The sequence below is a fragment of the Macrobrachium nipponense genome, chromosome 30 (genome assembly GCF_015104395.2).
Source record: "Macrobrachium nipponense isolate FS-2020 chromosome 30, ASM1510439v2, whole genome shotgun sequence".
In the NCBI taxonomy this organism is placed as follows: domain Eukaryota; kingdom Metazoa; phylum Arthropoda; class Malacostraca; order Decapoda; family Palaemonidae; genus Macrobrachium; species Macrobrachium nipponense.
This window is the reverse complement of record NC_087218.1, coordinates 1523346-1542266: the sequence shown is the minus strand read 5'-3', so window position 1 is coordinate 1542266 and position 18921 is coordinate 1523346. Positions and strand designations below refer to the sequence as shown.

At 38.2% G+C, this 18921-nt stretch overlaps 2 long non-coding RNA genes across 2 annotated transcripts in view; both read right to left on the bottom strand.

The window, feature by feature from the left end:
• Positions 1-14126, bottom strand: part of LOC135202223 (uncharacterized) — a 56371-nt gene extending 42245 nt beyond the window's left edge. The window contains exon 1 of the long non-coding RNA XR_010311687.1: positions 13576-14126. This is a non-coding gene — a long non-coding RNA (uncharacterized LOC135202223). The remainder of the gene's footprint in view (positions 1-13575) is intronic.
• A 4146-nt stretch (positions 14127-18272) lies between these two features.
• Positions 18273-18921, bottom strand: part of LOC135202220 (uncharacterized) — a 10969-nt gene continuing 10320 nt past the window's right edge. Inside the window, exon 2 of the long non-coding RNA XR_010311684.1 lies at positions 18273-18910. This is a non-coding gene — a long non-coding RNA (uncharacterized LOC135202220). The remainder of the gene's footprint in view (positions 18911-18921) is intronic.

Below are 18921 nucleotides of genomic sequence, written 5' to 3'. Positions count from 1 at the left end.
GGTTCCAACTGTTTTTCTTTATTTACTTTCTACATTCTACAAATATTAGCCTTCTATGGGTAAAAGAGTAAAACGTTCATCGCTCAGATTAATAAAATCATTACGGTGCAGAAGATTGAAATCTTCGCTTTATTCATTTCAAGACATTATGAAAGAAATCACACATAAGCATTACTAAGACCCAGGCGAACGAAGAACGTCAAGCAAGAAAGTCACTTCCTTGTCTCCGAAATGCGCGGACTAAGTGTCAAAACAATAAGAAAAAATCAGATGTACCAGGAAATCTACCTCACCTAGCAAATTCCACAGCAAAAGCATCGTCTTACGTCTCACAGGGGCTTCCAGTATCCGCACAAATAAGCCAGTCGATTATAAATGTCCAAAATTACCTGTCAGATTTTCGCCGGAATATCTCAAAGGACCCAAACCATTAACGTTCTCACACCCTCAAAACACATGACACTTCAATAATTAATCATGTGCGGTTTGAAAAAGGTTGCATTACAATAAATCCTCTTGCGCTTTGAAAAACACGACAATATAGTTAAAGCAAATAAATATTAGAGAAATAAGTTAAACAATGGAAATTGACTCGTACATGAGAAGACCATGAGTTCAATTGCATCTGTTGTAAAAAAAAAAAAAGGATTGTCTAACAAAGGGACAACAGAGGATTTCTATTGCCTTACTTCAAAGGCTAGATATCAACAATAACAAAGGCCATGGGCGACAATACGTGTCACAGAGCACGGACAACACGTGCAAGCGAGTAACGAGTGTCCTTGCCATTCCTACACGTCATGTGGAACAGTATGTCAACGTCCAACGCCTTTCCACACCCCGAGTTCACACCGAAAGCTATCAGTCGTGATTACTATTAAATGCCCGATCAACAACGACGTAAGACTCATGGTCGACTCTGGAAGCCGTCATTCATATAAAAGAAGAAAAAATCTCGACAACGACGCATTCCCATGACACATGGACACCCCGCATACTTCTAGTTACCACGAAAAATGTCATCAAGGTTTTATTTACTCCCAAAAATACACTCTTCTACAAGCCGCCTCAAAGGTGTTGATAAACTCCTTGTGAACGCTCTATGAAGAGTAATGGGGAACAGATTCTAAAATCAAAACACATAAATGAATGGCTTCAAAACATTCAAGAGAGACTTCTAAAACGGAGAAAATGAGTTGGCGTGATATCATTTGAAAGTGGAGTCTGCCTTCCTGGATTTCTAATACCGAACCTAAACAAAATTTATTATCCGCTAATCAGACGTTCGCTAAGCGATCGAAGTTAATCATTAAGAACTGATCAATTAGTCTTAAAAAGGCCGAGAGCAAAATATCTGGGAAATATATAACTACATTCTTCCTTCGCTTATAAGTATTTACATGGGCGAACTTGAATCTTTAGAGTAGACAGCCTAAATAAAAAGAAAAAAGAAAGAAGTGTAAACTGATGTTGAAACACCTGTATTTAACAAAATATACAGACTACCACAAAATCTAGCACTTAAACATCATACGATCAAAAACGTGATCACATGAGTCCTCCGACATTATGCATCAATTTGCACCAACTAGTAGCACTTACATCAATCATGAAAACTGCTTGACCAAAACAACGGTAACACAATAGTGTTCTTTTTAGAAGCTTTATGATACGGAGTATTTCGTTTGTATAATGAACCTAAAACGTACCATAATACCGATATTGTCAGGAAAATAATGCATCCCAAAGAACACCTCTCTAGACCTGCGCACACTCGCACAGGACAAACCTTTCGCCATGATCAACAGATCCCCTCCCAAAAACCCTGCGACGAAGTTCTCACAATATCGCTTTAAGGACACCAGAAACCTTTCACAAATAAAAACAAAAACTAGTCTCTGTTAATCATGTGAAATCCCATTTGCATCAAGAGAACAAAACACGTGTAGTAAATCTCTCTCCGCCACCTCTCCTCTTTGACGCAAGAGGACACACCGACTGGCTCTCTGGGTCAATACTTTCCATAACTCAATTCCCGGAATAAACAATCTCGCATTACGTCATGTTCCGCTCAACTCCCCCCTCGTACTTCTCGAACACTGGGGAGTTCCTGTACCACGATAATCACTGGATGAATTGTATAATCACAAATGGTGAATACAGGGCTCTGGGACGATCCGATGATTGCGTTGCGCGCCGCACTGCACGACTGATACCCTCCAGAAATTGCCAGTCCCACATAGGAGTAGATGGGGAAAGCAGTGGTGGTGGTGGTGGAGGAGAAAGAGGTGGAGCCACCGAGGATAGGGACGACCTCCAGGATAACGCCCCCCCCCCCCCCCCACCAACTACCTCCCGGTCTCCAGGCAACCACTCCCACATCCAACTCTTACCACAGAGGGCCCAACCCCCCGACTTTCCCAAAGGCATCCGTCCCTTCCCCCATCCAGCAAGGCGCCTTTTAATAAATTAATAAATGACAATAACCAACATCATAATATATATAAAAAAAAAAGATCCGTACTCTTACCACGACGGGCCCAATGCCCCCCTCCCCCCCCCCCCCCCCCCCCCCAACACACAAAACAATTCCCCCCCAATCTCCTATCCAGCAAGGCGCCTTTATTAATAAATGACAAAAACAAAAAAAAAAAAAAAAATCCGTACTAACCACGGAGGGCCCAATGCCCCCCCCCCATCCCCCAACTAAACAATCCCCCATTCTCCTACCCAGCAAGGCGCCTTTATAAATAATAAATGACAATAACCAACATCAGTTATAAGAAAAAAAATCATCCGTACTCTTACCAGAGAGGGCCAACGCCCCCCCACACACAAAACAATCCCCCATTCTCCTACCCAGCAAGGCACCTTTATAAATTAACAAATGACAATAACCCACATCAGGTATATACTATAATACTAAAAAAATTTATATATGTTCATCCGTACTTGAATTGTACACCTATTTAAAGACCTGTGGCCAACTGCAACAATGGCAGCTGATCTTTCTCGGTAATTCCATGGACGTTTGCATAATTAGTTACACAATATCGGAGCCCGACAAACTGCTTCATTAGCACTAGGTGCCTACTGAGCAGAGGCAACCCCAAATAACCGGATAATATTGTTATATAAAAGAGGTCAGCCATGTATGACAACACTGTAACAGGCATCTAAAGTGCAGACCACAGTGCGGCTTAATAGCTACGACACACGCAGAAGTACCATCCAAAAGGTGACATATGTCAGAGAGCATCATGAAAGCGAAAAGCCAAAATACGCAGAAGCACCATCCAAAAGGTGACAGATGCATAAGTCAGAGAGCGTCATGAAAGCGGAAACCTATATATATATAAATTTTTTTTAACACAAGAGTACAATTACCACTGTCATTCAAAGAAAAGGTGAACCTTGATTCAAAGATGCAACTAGGTAAGATAACGCGTAAAAATGAAGCAAGTAAAACCTAAGCGCACTCAGGTGAACAGACAGGCCTAATAGCATGCCAATATTATACATGAAAATCAAATGTCAACCATTATACAATCTCAAGCGCATCATACAAAATCGGGAAGTTTTGAATGAAGATACCTATATACGCAATGAGAAAACATAAACACTATTATGTCATCTGCGCTATGAAAAAGCCAAGACAACGTGGGCAAGCAAACACGCATATTCATCAAGGCACGAAGCACTTTAAACCTGATTTCTTTGTCATTCTTTGCTCGAGTTTCCAGTCTTATATAATGGTAATTACAGGGGGTTGGTTACACTTTCAAATTTATTTTATACTCTTCTTAATTGATTAAATGAAGTTGATAAAAGAATAAATCATCCAAAAACTACCATTACTGCAAAATCCTAAGAAAAATTCTGGGGAATTTTCTAGAAAGATTCTGTTATTGTTTCATAGTTAATTTCTATGAAAATTCCACTTCACCACCATGACACTTACATGTTACGAAAAATGAACTAAATTGCCAGTGTAACCCCTAACAGTAAATACAGCTGTAATATCCCTCTTTAGTTGCAAGTGATATAGTTTAAATGTCACTTCACTCATTACTTTTTCACAAATTTTCTCCAAGCGAATTGAAATGCGCTCACATGCACGGTACCACAGTGACTAGCACCTGATATCATTATCATAGAATTGATTAACCAAGAAGCGAGTTAACGTCACGCACTGAGAACTATCAATAAACTGGTTTAGTACATTATACAAATTTGCTTCCTACAGCACACTCTTCTGGATAAATGACACCATGCGGATGTGTTGGCATGCATCACCTTTCCATAATCAAGTCGTTTTGTGATGCTCTCATTGATCTTTTTGATGCTCTCATTGATCCTTTAAATCTCTATCGCTATAAATTCCTTTCTGCCATAACTGATGCTTCTTTTATCATTCCTAGGAATCACTGCAGCACTGTACGAACAAAAAATGTTCTCATACAACAGTACTTTCTGATCTCATCTTCAACTGAAAATAATGCCAGGTTCGATGCCGCCAAAGTTTTTGTTTTGACAACTACAAATCTTCGTTCCTCTTCTCTTCCACCATAACGGATACGTAGCAAAAAAGATCAAATGCTGTGAATCTCATTTCTCAGCTGACTCTTCTCCCGGTAATTCCAGTGCTTTTAATCCTCCGACCCTATCCCTATACGTATAGTCTATGTACCCCAAAAATTCCCTGCTCTTAAGGGTATTAGGGTTCTTGCATGTTTAAACATTAACCAAGGCATTTATTTGACATCAACCTGCAAGATTCGTCAGTGTCTGCAAGCAACGTGGCTTCTGTGCTTTACTGTCTGTTTCACCAGACTTTGATTCTGCAATCCTCCTTGCTCTTGGAAATACCTATGCTCTGGTCCAACCAATCCATTGGACGGCTGAGTAATCGAATCACCCCACTTACTGTCTCATTGCCTCAACTTCTGCTATCAATAAGGTCCTACAATATCTACGCAATTCCAACTTCTGTAAACGCCCCAAATCCGACACCTCTTTCAAATCTATTAGTGTGGCTTCTGTGAGACGAGATCTACTGGCGACCTTTCATATCTCACTGATGTTTGGCTCCTCAACTTTTAAGTCTGACTTGAATATGCAGGAGGAAGGGCTGAACACAGAAGGAAGTTTGGCTACCAAAGCCTTTTAAACAGGCTCTAGCAGCCAAATTTCCTGCTTCTTTTTTTAGCCCTTCCTCCTGCATACTGATTTCCTGCTTTTCATCAATTCACTTTACAATCTACTCCCTTCCTTATCTCTAGTGATGACCCTCGGTAGTTTTGTCCTTTCACATACTCATCCCCTCCGCTTCTGGTTTTACTTAGCATGCTTTTGCTGATGAATCAGCTTTCCATATTTCGTCTTCATTCATTTGCCAGTCCTCTTCTGTTCCTCACAATAAATTACAGTTTATTCTTATTTCTCTGTCTACTCTAACAGCCACTTGAGTTATTGCATGGGAAAAATTTTCCCTCTAGAATTATGGTACGCAGGTGTCCAGGTTGCTTCTAACTTGTCTTGGACAGGTTTTTAGGTGTCATAAATCTCTTCCTTTGTCTTAGTTACTTAAGACTTATTCATCTGTTGGGAGTTCAGTTTTTATAATGTGGGGCACTTCTCATACTTCCTTCAGAATTAATCTTCTGAAATCTGTTTGATCAATGATCCGGCACTAACGCCAGCAAGGTGGCTTGTCACATCTCTTTCCTAAATGTATTATTTCCGTCATGGTTATGTTAAGCTCAACAGGAGAATTCTTTAGATATATGTAATGTAGTTAAAATATATATTTCTACAAGCCTTGCAACAACTTCCACACAAATTAAAGAAGTAAACAACACTTCCTATCACAAGGTTTATCAGAGACTTGAGGGTATATCCACCTGCACTAAAAATCCTATAAACACAGATTAGCAACGTATCACACAATCTCAAACGGATTGAATACAAATCTGTGATTATTGGCAGTTCTAACCTGCGCTTCATAACATTATTCAGCATTTGCCAAAGGTTCATTTTCCACTTGGTGTTTATGACTTTCACTACACTAGGGATGCATCCAAGAAATAACACATTATGTCAACTTTATCTGACAGTACGAATGAAAAATTTTGATTCTTGGATGGAACATTGTTAAAATCGGCAGTGGCATCGAAGAATATATCCTTGCAACAGCTTTCTGACATATTAAGGCAGGAACTTAATGATATTTTCAACACTGCACAAGTTCTACAGGACCAAGTTATGGATTGTGATCCTTGAATGGGATGTAGTATTGACCTCACTTGAGGCATCCACGAAACTTTACAATTTGTACCAACTTTCGAATTAAAGAAGGAAACAAAACTTAGTAACCCAATGTTTTACAAAAGGGAACCTAAGAAAAAGCAAAGTCTGTCAAATTCTTCCAATATCCAGAAAGAAATCCCATAAACTTACTTTACTCTTAGCATCCAAACAGTTACACTGATTACTTAACTGTTGGACTCTAAGCTTCCAAAAATAGATTACTACTCTTCTGACATATATAACTTCAGGAGATACATAACCTCCAAAACTGGGTCATTCCCTGGGCTTCTCTGGGTCATCAATTTTTATCACAAAAATAACTAAGGAGGAAAGTGAGTCTTGAGTAATTTTTCTTCTTTTGAGAGAGAGAGAGAGAGAGAGAGAGAGAGAGAGAGAGAGAGAGAGAGAGAGAGAGAGAGAGAGCCATCACTGATTTTTTTTCTAGTGTTTCAAGTATTAAAAAAGTCTATTGTAATGAATTATCTGATGTTTATAAGAGTTTACACCTCGTGCAAACTTACACACCCACGAATGACCTTGGAACTTATTCTTTGGTAGGCGAGCACGTTAACCACTCGTTCAATGAGGAACTCCTGTAAGTGAGAAAGGTGGCAGAAAAAGAGGGGCAGATCTCACTCATACATACTTGCTCTCACTTACCGAACACCTTAGACGAGATGTTACTTGCCCCTTAGGGGATCCAGATGAGCTACACAAATTGGTGGACAACCACTACAGGACCCAAGGAAAGCATGTCCAAGGACCTGTGGGCAACATTCCGTATGTAGAATGAGATGAATGTGATTGGCATGACCACCCCCTGCACATAAAACCCGTAGAATCGACAGATTCTTCCAGAATGCCAGGGACAGGGCGATGCTTCTAACCTCGTCCTCACCCAGACCATTCTCCAGTCTTCCTCGCCCGATGAAGAGTATACCCATTTGAAGTTTCACGAAGCTAGAAAGAGATCGCGTTCTTGGCCACTTCTTTCTTGGCTGAGCTATTACTAAGGAAGAGGTGTTGACATTCAGGTCTGAGATGTCAAGTTCTCTCAAGATGGTACCACAGCACCCTAATTGGACAAAGCAGTAGCCCGTCCTACCACTACTGACAAAGTCCTCTAGGGAGGGGATTGAAAAGGACTCAAATCTGGCACCAGGGACCAACGGATTGTGAGTCTTTGATCCGAATTCTGGGAAAAACTTGAGCATAATTGATCCCCATCCCCCTCGGGTTCTTAACATAACAGGAATGGCCACGAAACTTGCCTACCCTTTATGCTGAAGCCAGGGCTAGTAGAAAAACTGACTTCAAGGTCAGATCCCTCTCTTACAACTCTCTCAATATCTCATACAGAGTATGAGTTAGACTCTTCAATACAAGAGTCACATCCCACTCAAGGAGTCTGAGTTCTCTGGGTAGGCAAAACTGCTTGAAGTTCCTCAGGCGCATGAAGATCTCTCATGAAGACAAGAGATCAACTCCCTTCAACCATAGAGTCTGGTCAAGCGCAGCTCTATACCCCTTATGACTGAAAATGGAAGCTTCTCTCAGCACAGAAAGAAGAGATAGTCCGCTACCTGTTGAAGAGGGGCAGCTTTATAGCCCTTAGTGGCTGAAACAGAGAGAAGCTTCTGTCAGCAAAGGAACAAGTGAAATTCCACTACCTGCTGAAGAGAAGCTCTGACTGGAGACATATCCTGTCGATGACACCAACTGAAGAAACGGCCCATTTCCCCTAATACACAGACTCTGAGGATTTCTGTAGATATCCAGATATCTTTGCTGTGAGGCAAGCAAACTCTCTCACTTGCAGGAGACGCTGGATAGTTTCCAGGTGTGAAGTGCCTGCGCTTCCACTGCCTGGTTATACCTCTCGACATACAGCTGACACAGGTGTGCCATAGGGGAAGCTCTCTTGGGGCCTTGGATAACAGGGCCAGCAGGTCTGGATAACACTCACCGTGTGGCCACTTGGGAGCCACCAGTCAACCTGAAATTCAGGGTGATCAACATCCTGTTGATCATCCAACGTATCAGACAGAACAGAGGAAAAGCATACTATTCCAAGTAGTCCCATGGGCTGGAAGGTGTCCTCATTGCAGACCTTGGATCGGGCAGTCAAGCAGAACACCTATTGTACTGGGGTGTGAAAAGATCGATGTGTGGAACTCACCATAGCTTGAAGAGCCTCTCAGCAATGTCTTGGTGTAGGGACAACTTTGATCCTATCACTTGACTCCGGCGACTGAGCTTGTCCGCCACTACATTCCGAGAACCTGGGATGTACCAGGCTTTGCAACTGGAACAACAACTGCCCTCCCTCCTTGTTGACATATGCCACTACCGTAGTGTTGTAGCTCAATAACGCCATGGAGTACCCCATCATCCAGCCCTAGAACTCATGAAGTGCTAGAAATGCTGCCTTTATTTCCAGGACAATGATGTGGAGGTGCTTTTCATTCTGGTCCCATTTACCTGACACCAACAACCCTTTCAGATGCCATCACAGTATATAAATTCTTATTTGCATATGAAATTATATCAGTACAATACTAATAATACTAATATCTACCAAAAACTCTTCCAGGTGTGTGTCATCACAGTATACTGATATCTTTTAAAGTTATTTTTAATCATCAATAAGTTTTGCCATTTTCGATTTATTTGTTTTCTCTTATTTTTACAAACAAAAATGGTCTCAAGACTTCCCACTACAATTACTTACTCTGATTAAACCCAGCAAAAATACTACAAACTATCATCAATCTCTCAGCAGCCATGTACCATGATATCCCCTATCATATGCAACATTTAACATGCAAAATATTCACTTTAAGAATAATGTATGTATATGTAGGCCTATGCTGGCATTAGCCCCCAGATTTCTTAGAACACTGCATATGGCCTTCATGAATAAATTACTAGGCTAATATTTGGTTCAATTACAAAGTAGGCTGTGTATAATATATTTCAGTCCCACAAGTCTGACAAAAAAATATACAACTAGTATTTACAGCCAATTCTATGTTAAAATATGGTACAGCAGACAATTTACAAACTGCAAGAATAAATAACTTTACAACCAAGACTCTAACATTTACCCTACAAATGCTGAACAGACTGTCTCAAGCAAATCAAAGATAACCAGTCTCAATATAGTATGCATTTATCTCATATAGATTACATAAAAAACTTCCTGCTGTATATTTTAATGGAAATAAAAACCAACTCTGTCCACACTGCAATTAAGAATATAAAGGTCTGTGGTTTCATGTTTATTTATAAAATAAGGATCAACTGTTAGTACAAATTGTTCTACCTGTTTAATCCAATTTAACAGCATACAAATCTGGTTGGCCACTTGCACATATATAAAAATTTTCTCTATGTACAGTACCTGCAGAATTTGGCTAGTACAGTTTCATCCTATTCATTTTCCAGACGCTAGAAAGTTGATTAAATGTAAGCAGAAAACAGAAAAGGCAATGCCATAAATCTTCTGGTTTAGGCTATCACTTTTTATTTTTTTGCATATTCCTGCTTCAAGCAAAAGCAAATCATATCAGGCATGGGTATTGAGAAAGCCCACTAAGTTACTGTTTCATAGTATAGTGTAGTTCACTTGCTAAAAACCTAGAGTACTTTTCATAATTTTTTCCAAAATGGGTTACTTTTATTACTCATACAACAAATCAAGTATGCACAAGATGGTAAAAATGCACACATAGGTATGGTACTGTACACCCATTCAACCAATTATATATTTGTTTCAGGCGTTTCTTGAATAGCTAAGGAGTAATAGTAATGTATGAACAAATTCGAAATTATCTCAGAAAATACTGTATGAAGCATTACAAATTTAAAGGTGGCTTTTGAATGTTTTTTTCTATCTTGTATGTTTTATACTTTTTAATATTACACTGTAATCTGCAACAAAAAGGCTATTACTACCCTGCATAACATAAGGTAATAAGTTAAAAAAATTAGTAAGAAAATATTGATTCAATTACTGAAGTTGCAATTGCATAGCATTGCCATCGTCCCTAGGTGACATCCCTTAGAATAATGTGGGTTAATAATGAAATCAAACAGACTAACAAAACTAAAAAATCCTTTAATAATGGTTAATTAACCCACAAGATGCTAGGGCACGGGTGGGAAAACTTTTCAGTGCAAGGGCCACATTAAAAAAATCACAATTCTATGGGGCTGCATAGTATATTAAGCAAAATTATTATACAAAATAGACAAAATAAAAGGCTTTTAGAGAAAAAATCCAATTAATTCTTATTATTTATATTTTAAATCACTGTAGAAGATTCATATGAATGCATTCATTTGAAATACAAAGTAACTCAGTTGGAAAACATTTCTAATTAGTAATTTAAAGTAGGAACTTCACAAGAAACACATTCGAACTTCACATGAAACACATTCGAAAGACAAAAGACCCATTATTTTCTTAATAATTTTTCAACTTATCACCTAATGTTTGCGATTGCCTTGTGTTGCAGATTAATAAGGAAGAATGAAATATAAGATATTTTAAAAAATGGATATATAAAAAATAATACTATTTGGAGAGAAAACCTTTAAAAACCATTTTATAGTTTTGGAATGCTTCATACAGTATATATTTCTGAGACAATATCCAATTTTTTCACAACATTACTCCTTAGCTATTCAAGAAACAGCTGAAAAAGTACAAAAAATACACAACAAATATTCATTGGTTGAATGGGTGTTTATATATACTGTATAGGTATATGCTTTTAATCATCATATGCACACTAACTTAAAAATCAATATTACTTTTTCACTGTCATTGTAATTACCCATCTCAAAATCACTATTTGATGAAAAAGAATAAGCATCAAGAAAATAAACAGATTTATAAAAATCTTTGACCGTTGTCCAACTTCAGGATACGAAAGCCACCCAGATTCTGCCCTACAGGCTGAAGGAAGGTTTACAATTCTTCTATTTTTATACCTATGGCTACGAGAAATCTGGCATCTTTCATGTTCAACAGTGAGCTGAACGGTTGGTGAGACTGCTAAAGTCACGCTAGCAGAGATAAGGGGAGGGACTAAATTCAGTGCGATAATTGAAAATAAAGTGTCAATAAAATCACTGTCATCATAGTGTGGTGTATAAAGCATCGATTCTAATAACGCGCAGCACTTAGTGGGTTAAGAAGTTTCATAGAGGTGCTTTATCAACAGGGCAAACAAATGAAAGGACATGGAAAGTTACTGAAAAGAAGGAAAGTTCATAAAATCTAATGGACAGCATAATGTTCATTTTGTTCTTCCACAATTTAGAGTAGTGTTATCTATAAGTTATAACTATAATACAGAAACTATAAACTGCATTACAAAAGTCTTTTCATACACCACTACTAATAATCAATGTTATGAATTTATTTTTGTATGACACTCCCTGCATGAATAGAAAATGGGTAGGTGAAAAGTGGACTGACCAATTAAAATGTTGCATCAGTGATTCATGGTTTTCATTAGTGACCCCCAAGAGTTATAACCAGGTATGTATCCACCTTTGTGACATGTTTAGTACAAGCACATCGGGAATTACCGTAACAACATAAACAAAAGTAACAAAAGTCTGCAAATATTATAAAGTTAATGACCCCAAGAAATACAGTACTACGTAATAGTCTTACATTACAAACCCCGAACTTTGTTCAGGGTCACTAGCTAGCTCCTAAGGGAGACCAATTCTAATATCAAAATCTAACCTAAACAGAATTTTGTCCAAGTTTTTGAAAATTGTTCTCATAAGAATAAAATGGGCATTTTCTCCCAGTTTCAACTATTCAAACTCTATTCCAAAAATCAATAATTAGGCTACCCCAGCTGCCATGGTTAGAGAAAATTCATGATGACATATTCCTGTTTTTGTCGTGAACTCTTGTGCCCGCTGGAATTTTTCATAGCCAAAGCTTAGGGGTGTAATATGGTATAGCAACACGACTACACGTTCTGAAATAACACAAACCAGTTTTGGTAATTTTTTATCACTCCAGCCATTTCTGCACGAAAAACCATTTTGGGTTTTTCATGCAGAAATGGCTAGGAAATGATAGGCAGGGCACTAGGGTAAATGACTGGACGGCGACATAACAGCCACTTCTATCAGAACGTGGCCACTTCCTCAAAAAAGCGCTTGAATTATGCCATTATTTCGTAATTTAGGAGAAAACACTTACTTCGAGCGTAGAGGTCTCAGTACGCTGCCAGGATGGGGCACAACTTTTGACTGACGTTCATGGCAGCGAATTCAAGTACTTTTTCGGGAAGGTGGCCGCATTCCGGGACCGGTGGCCACTCGGTCATTTACTCTAAAAGAACCTAAAAAATACACACCTAACGTACCTAGCAGCGTTTACTATTATTATGTGGTGCATAGCTATGGAGAGTGGTGGGAGCTGGTGTTGTCTTATCTTAGGTATTTCATAATTTCACTAATTTTTTTTCTGTTATTAAGCATTTGCGCAGGCTATCTAAGTATTGATTGGAAATATTTGGTCTTACTGTGGTTACCCAAGAAAATATCAATCACAATGTGGGAGGTGGCTGGAGTTTACCGAAAAATATGGGGCTAACCTTTATTTAGCTTATATATCGCCTCACTGATTGCTACTAATTAGGCCTAATAGGATAAAATATATCTAGAGTAAGGAAGTCTAGGCCTACCGTAACATACGATATACCAAGGCTACTGGCCTACCCACTGTCTGGCCTTAACATGATCGAGCAACCTTTCATGCGGAGCTCAGGGGTAAAATATGCCTGTATTATGGTGAAATTCTAATTTTACTTCTAAAAGATTCGCGCACAGAAGCGAAGAGCATAATTAACACAAAAGAAAAAAAAAAAGCCATGAAGGATAACGTTCAAAACAACGTTCCACATAAACCTTAGTACCGCCACATTTGAAATAACATTCCCTTCGATCAAACAGGCCTAGGCATAAAGACAATTCTCGCCCTCGGCTCGAGACATACGTAGAACGAAACTCAATATTTAACGGACTAATCTCGGTAAATAGAAATAAAACCGCCATCAGCAAAATTCTAGAAACGAACTCTTTATAATGCAAGCTACACAAGTCAACATCGTCAGCTGATCGGACCAGTGGCACTACCTAGCTATAACTGTCCAGCATCCAAATATACATTTATCGACCAAATATCTTCGTTGCTGTTGAGCAAGTAGAAAGGAATTGCATCTTACTCACATGACAACTCTTGAGAGAAGTGATGAGATCATTTGTCGAGGTTATGACTTCGTTGCGACACCGAAAATGCGACCGTTTGCGAGGAGCGAAATCTATGTGACGGGATTTCCACACTTGACCATTTTGAACTGAGTCTGTGTATACGAGGAGAGACTATTTGGTCACGTGACTGCCAAACGAAGGCTGCCAACACTGCCACACATTCCCATTTTAATCATTTTCACACCGATAATTTCCTCCTCGCCAGTGCATACTGTCTTTGGAACTGATTTTCCGTGTTGCCTAAAGTAATTGCAATCCTTTTCAAGATCTCGAGTGCAGATGATCTCGCTTTCCAAATCCAGGCAATACTGCAAATGCAGCTGTTCAATACATAAATGCGTTGCTATATCATCTAATCGATTCAAGGTTCATATTGCGTATTTGTGCCTAAGAATGTACCCTTGTGTTTTGAGGAAAATGAGACACCTTGTTGAAAACTGAATGTTCTTAGGTATTTTGGATAACGTGTAAAAATTACTTGGCAGATCCTACGACAAAGAATGCTGGTTCTGTGCAGCACAGACTCTTGCTCATTGAATATGCCGTGGATGACATCACGATTATCATTAGATATCCTTTTAAAATGCCCTTATACAGTCCCTCAGGCGGACACCAATTTATATTACTGGTACTTGTCGTATAGCATTATGTTGCCCGTAGTTAACTAAGTAAATCAGTTTTTTTCTCTTTTTTTGGGGGGACGGGTGGGGTAAAATTAATATGTTCAGACAAATATTTGATAAAAAAAAAATAAACGATTCTGTACATGCATTCGGAAATCAATGTAACCAAAAAGTCAACACTCGCCCAACCAATTCTGTTTCCTAATTGAAAGGAGTGTCCTTGATCTATTAGTGTAGAGGCTGGTGGTGATCATGTTTTACCGACGCCCTTAATCTTGGTTCATGGCTTATTGAATGTAGCCCTAAAAACACTATTTTTCGTTGGATAAAGCTACCGATAATCCCAGGACACATGAAGTTACCCCATTTCAGCTACAGAAGTTTGGCCCGCCTCAAAAATAGCCGAATAGTACGTATAATATGTCAGACAGACAAACAAACAAACACGCACACACAATAGATAAATGTTCCCTACTAAGGAAGACTTCTATTAACTGTGATCTTTGACATTATTTGACAATGAGAAAAGGTCTTCTTAAACAACAGAGAGGCCTAAGAGTAGATTCTTCAAGCTCGTCAAGACTGGAGTTACCATGAAGTTTGTCAAGTGTATAACGAAGGGAAACGAATTTCATGTGTCTGACACACATTTAGTTATGCTACAGACGGAAATTTACAGTGACACTGTAATATGGAAAAAAAAATTTAAAATTTTCTTTTAATTGTTGACTGCAAGTGGAAACAACAACTGACACTATTTGAGAGAGAGAGAGAGAGAGAAGAGAGAGAGAGAGAGAGAGAGAGAGAGAGAGTTTGCTTCTATTTGGTCTAGAATGGAATTTAGCTAAGATATTTTCATCAAGCTGTGGACTAAATCTTCAAAGATATCTTCAGAGCAGTATCTATTTCTGATAAGTTGGTATTTTGCGAAGAGCCATAGCAGTAACATGGTTGCATGTGTAGTGCGATGCCGCACCCCGCCAGCCTTACCACAGCCAAAAAAAAGAGAAAAAGAAAACTTTTTCTCAGCTCATTAGAAGAACACACGATTTGGTTTTTATATTAAGATAAAAATAGTACGCACAAGACCAGCCACAAGGAAAATTAATATAACTATTGATCTGAAAGAACAAACAAATTTGAAGATATAATCACTTGGGGTGTTGTCTCCTGCATTTGACCCCATATACCAAAAATGAGCTCCCCTTCGCACTAGGGGATCTATAATAAGGTGGAACGCATAAGTTTGATATGCAATACCGACAATAAATCAACTTCAACCCATTTTTACCTACAGCAGCTCGTGGCAATAGAAATGAAGAAGCGTTAGGTATAGCACTAACTCAAATATATGGCTAACACATTCTAAAGTGTCGCAACCAAAACGCTATGTTGTGTTCTTTTGTTATGGTTAAAGAGTCCACAGTGATATATATATATATATATATATATATATATATATATATATATATATACTATATATCATATATATATATATATATATAATATATATATATATATCTATATATCACAAATGGGTCAGGAATACCCTGGAGATTCACACTTTATACCTTTCTGAAATTCGTGATTCATCATCACATCATCAGGGAATTCTACGGAAAATCGAATGAATTAATGTGAGAACTGAATGGCTAAAACTTGAATTACGGTTTAAAATATTATTCATTAGCAAATCTGCGAGAGACTGTTCAAAATTACATACACTAGAGCACACTTCAATACATACGCACAAAGCATAAAATCATGTTACAGACGGACACATCAATGGTTACGCAAGAGCACATTAAAAATATCGTAAATCACAAAACACTCCAAACAAATGACATCAATCGAATTGTTCAAAAAAATTCAGAGTGGAAAAAATACACTAAAATAGTAATATACAAATAGCAGAAGACGCTAAACCTTACAACGCAAAAGACAGAACCACACTGAATAGAAAAAAAATCAGTTACAAATAGTAATGAGCTATGACAGAAACAATGGAATAGAGGCAGCTTAAATTTTTGTTTAATGAGGGAACCCGTAGTTTGGTATTAAAAAACTCAAGTATCTGCTAAGAAAGAAGGCCTTCAAGGAAATGGAGTGGATAGGCTTTTGCCAAAAGGCCTTTGGTCCCTGAACTCCAACAAAGGCCACAGGTGCTTCAACTTGCAGAGCTTGAATACTACTACTCACTTTCCAACATGCCAATGATCTGTTGCAAGTCTGACCTAATGAAGGGCTACTTTCGGGTCTTCAGGTCAACTATGAGGATCTACCCAAGACATCAATCTTTATGGGACCTTCAGGTAAACACTTCTACGTTTGGCCTCTGGAACTCAAGGGCCACATTTCAGAGACCTCCGTTTCTTAACGACATCATCTCATCCCTCAAAAAATTGGTAAGACCACCAAAAACATCCCAGAGCTGTCCTGTCTCAACTTTGGGATAACAGTTCAGTGCAGCTCCCCCGATAAGTCTGTCATCAGGCCTTCTCGGTCACATTCCTGGGTCATCAAATCTCAAGGAGGGTGTCCACCTTCTACCCTCCAAATTATCAGCCACTAGGGAATACCGTACTCCAACCATCACAAAAGGACTACTTACAAGAAATAACAGGAATGGTAACTTACTACCACCAATTCCTACCAAACAACACACAAATCATGGCCCTTTCGATGATGTCTTCTGCAGCAACTCAACTCTCAAATTGGGCCCCACTCAATGTAATGCATTCAAAGCCACCAAAGATGCCTTGGCAGATGGCACCAGTTGCATTCGTCAACCCCACTGCCAGGTTCATGTTCACCACAGAAGAAAGCAATGTCACTATGGGTGCTGTTATAGAACAGTAGATCAACCCAACAACTAAACTAATACATTTCTTCAGCAGAAAGCCCATCCCAGTTGAAAAGATATTTAATCATACATTATGAGTACCAGACACTTCAGTCACCTATTCAAAAGGTACACCATTGACCGATTCAACATCCTGACAAATTATCAATCAGTCACTCATGCCCTAATCAAAAACCAAAATGCATACTCTGCCTGCCAACAATATCAACTTTCAGCCACTGCAATATTAAAGTGCACTTTATAACATTTACCTTGCAAGGAAAATCCTGTAGCAGATAAACTATCCAGGCTAGAAATCACTGGAGTCTAACTACGGATGAATTACGTCAAGGTTGGTGATGCACTAAAACAAAACTACTGCACCTCCATAATAAACCTATGATGGGAAGATGTACCCTTTGGTAAAACAGGACAAACCATTCTCTGCTACACTAGCATAAAAACTAACCCTGCCTACCCCTAGTGCAAAAATCACTAAAAATAAAAAAAATAAATAAAAAAATATTCGATTTCATCTACATATTCTCCCATCCATCTGGAATGACAAAACCAAATTAATAACAGACATTCATTGGACATGGAACAAATTAGTACCTCAAGTGCCATAAAAGTAAAATAACCAGTCACACAGTCCAGGATTGGTGAATTTCCACAATCTAAGCAACAATTTGACCATCTTCATGTTGACATGGTAGGACTCTTACCCTCATCCAATGGGCTCAGGTACATCTTCACGCAATGGAAAGTTACTGGAAAACTATCTTTTATGACTAACTAACTAATCACTTTACAAAGAAAAAGGCTGATGTTTGCTACTCGGCAAGTACATATAACTGAACAAGGTACTGTCTACAAACAAGCATTTAGTTACAAAATATCAAAAGGAAAAAGGTTAAAGGGAATGCAAAGTTTCTTTTCTCTCTCCTTAAACCAAAGCTCAGCAATTGCTGACAAACATTTTTGAATGTTCCTTCTCAAAACAATTAAGGTTGTAAAGGAGATGCAAAGGTGGCCCGGACATAATAAAAGATTTAGTAGATATCCCTAGGATTTCACAAACAACACATGAGTCACATTAATAAGATAATTTTTCATTACCTTCTTCCCCTTGAACAGTGATAGCTACTAACATTAGAACTGAGAATATACAAAGGAAAATAAAATCTCTATTTACTAGAGTAAAACCTTTATTTTTTTACAAACATACATAAGATACACATATCCCAAGCATACAGTTTATCACACTCATATTTATTTCTTTGTGCACCTAAATGACTTATAATGACTTCCCTGAATATTTCCTTCAACCATGCAATATCATAATTTAAGATGCATTCAGAACAGAGATTACGCAATGGTTGACACTATGGTGCTTATTTACCATGTTAAATGTTTAAGATTAAATATCAGGAAATTCTTTTTCAACATGTAATGGCACTTTCACATATGATGCTTTCAGACTGTCTCTTCTACCAATGTGTTCTTTGCTTTGTTTGTTTATATCAATATAAACAATACTTCTTTGTTTTTCACAGTGGATCAATATATATATCTACAAACATTTTTTAGGAAATCTTGGAAGACATGTATAGGAAGAATAAAACTGGAAATAAAGCATTATATAAATCAAGCACCATATGATTTATGAGGCAATCAATACTAATCTGCTCAGATTTTCTTAACTTTACTTATTCCTTTCGTATTTACCATTATGTCAGCAGATAGTTATGCATACACAATTACTATTCCATGACATTTGTTTATCTATGTAACCTTTAACCATTAAGTACAAAAGTGCAACAAAAACCTGTCAATCAA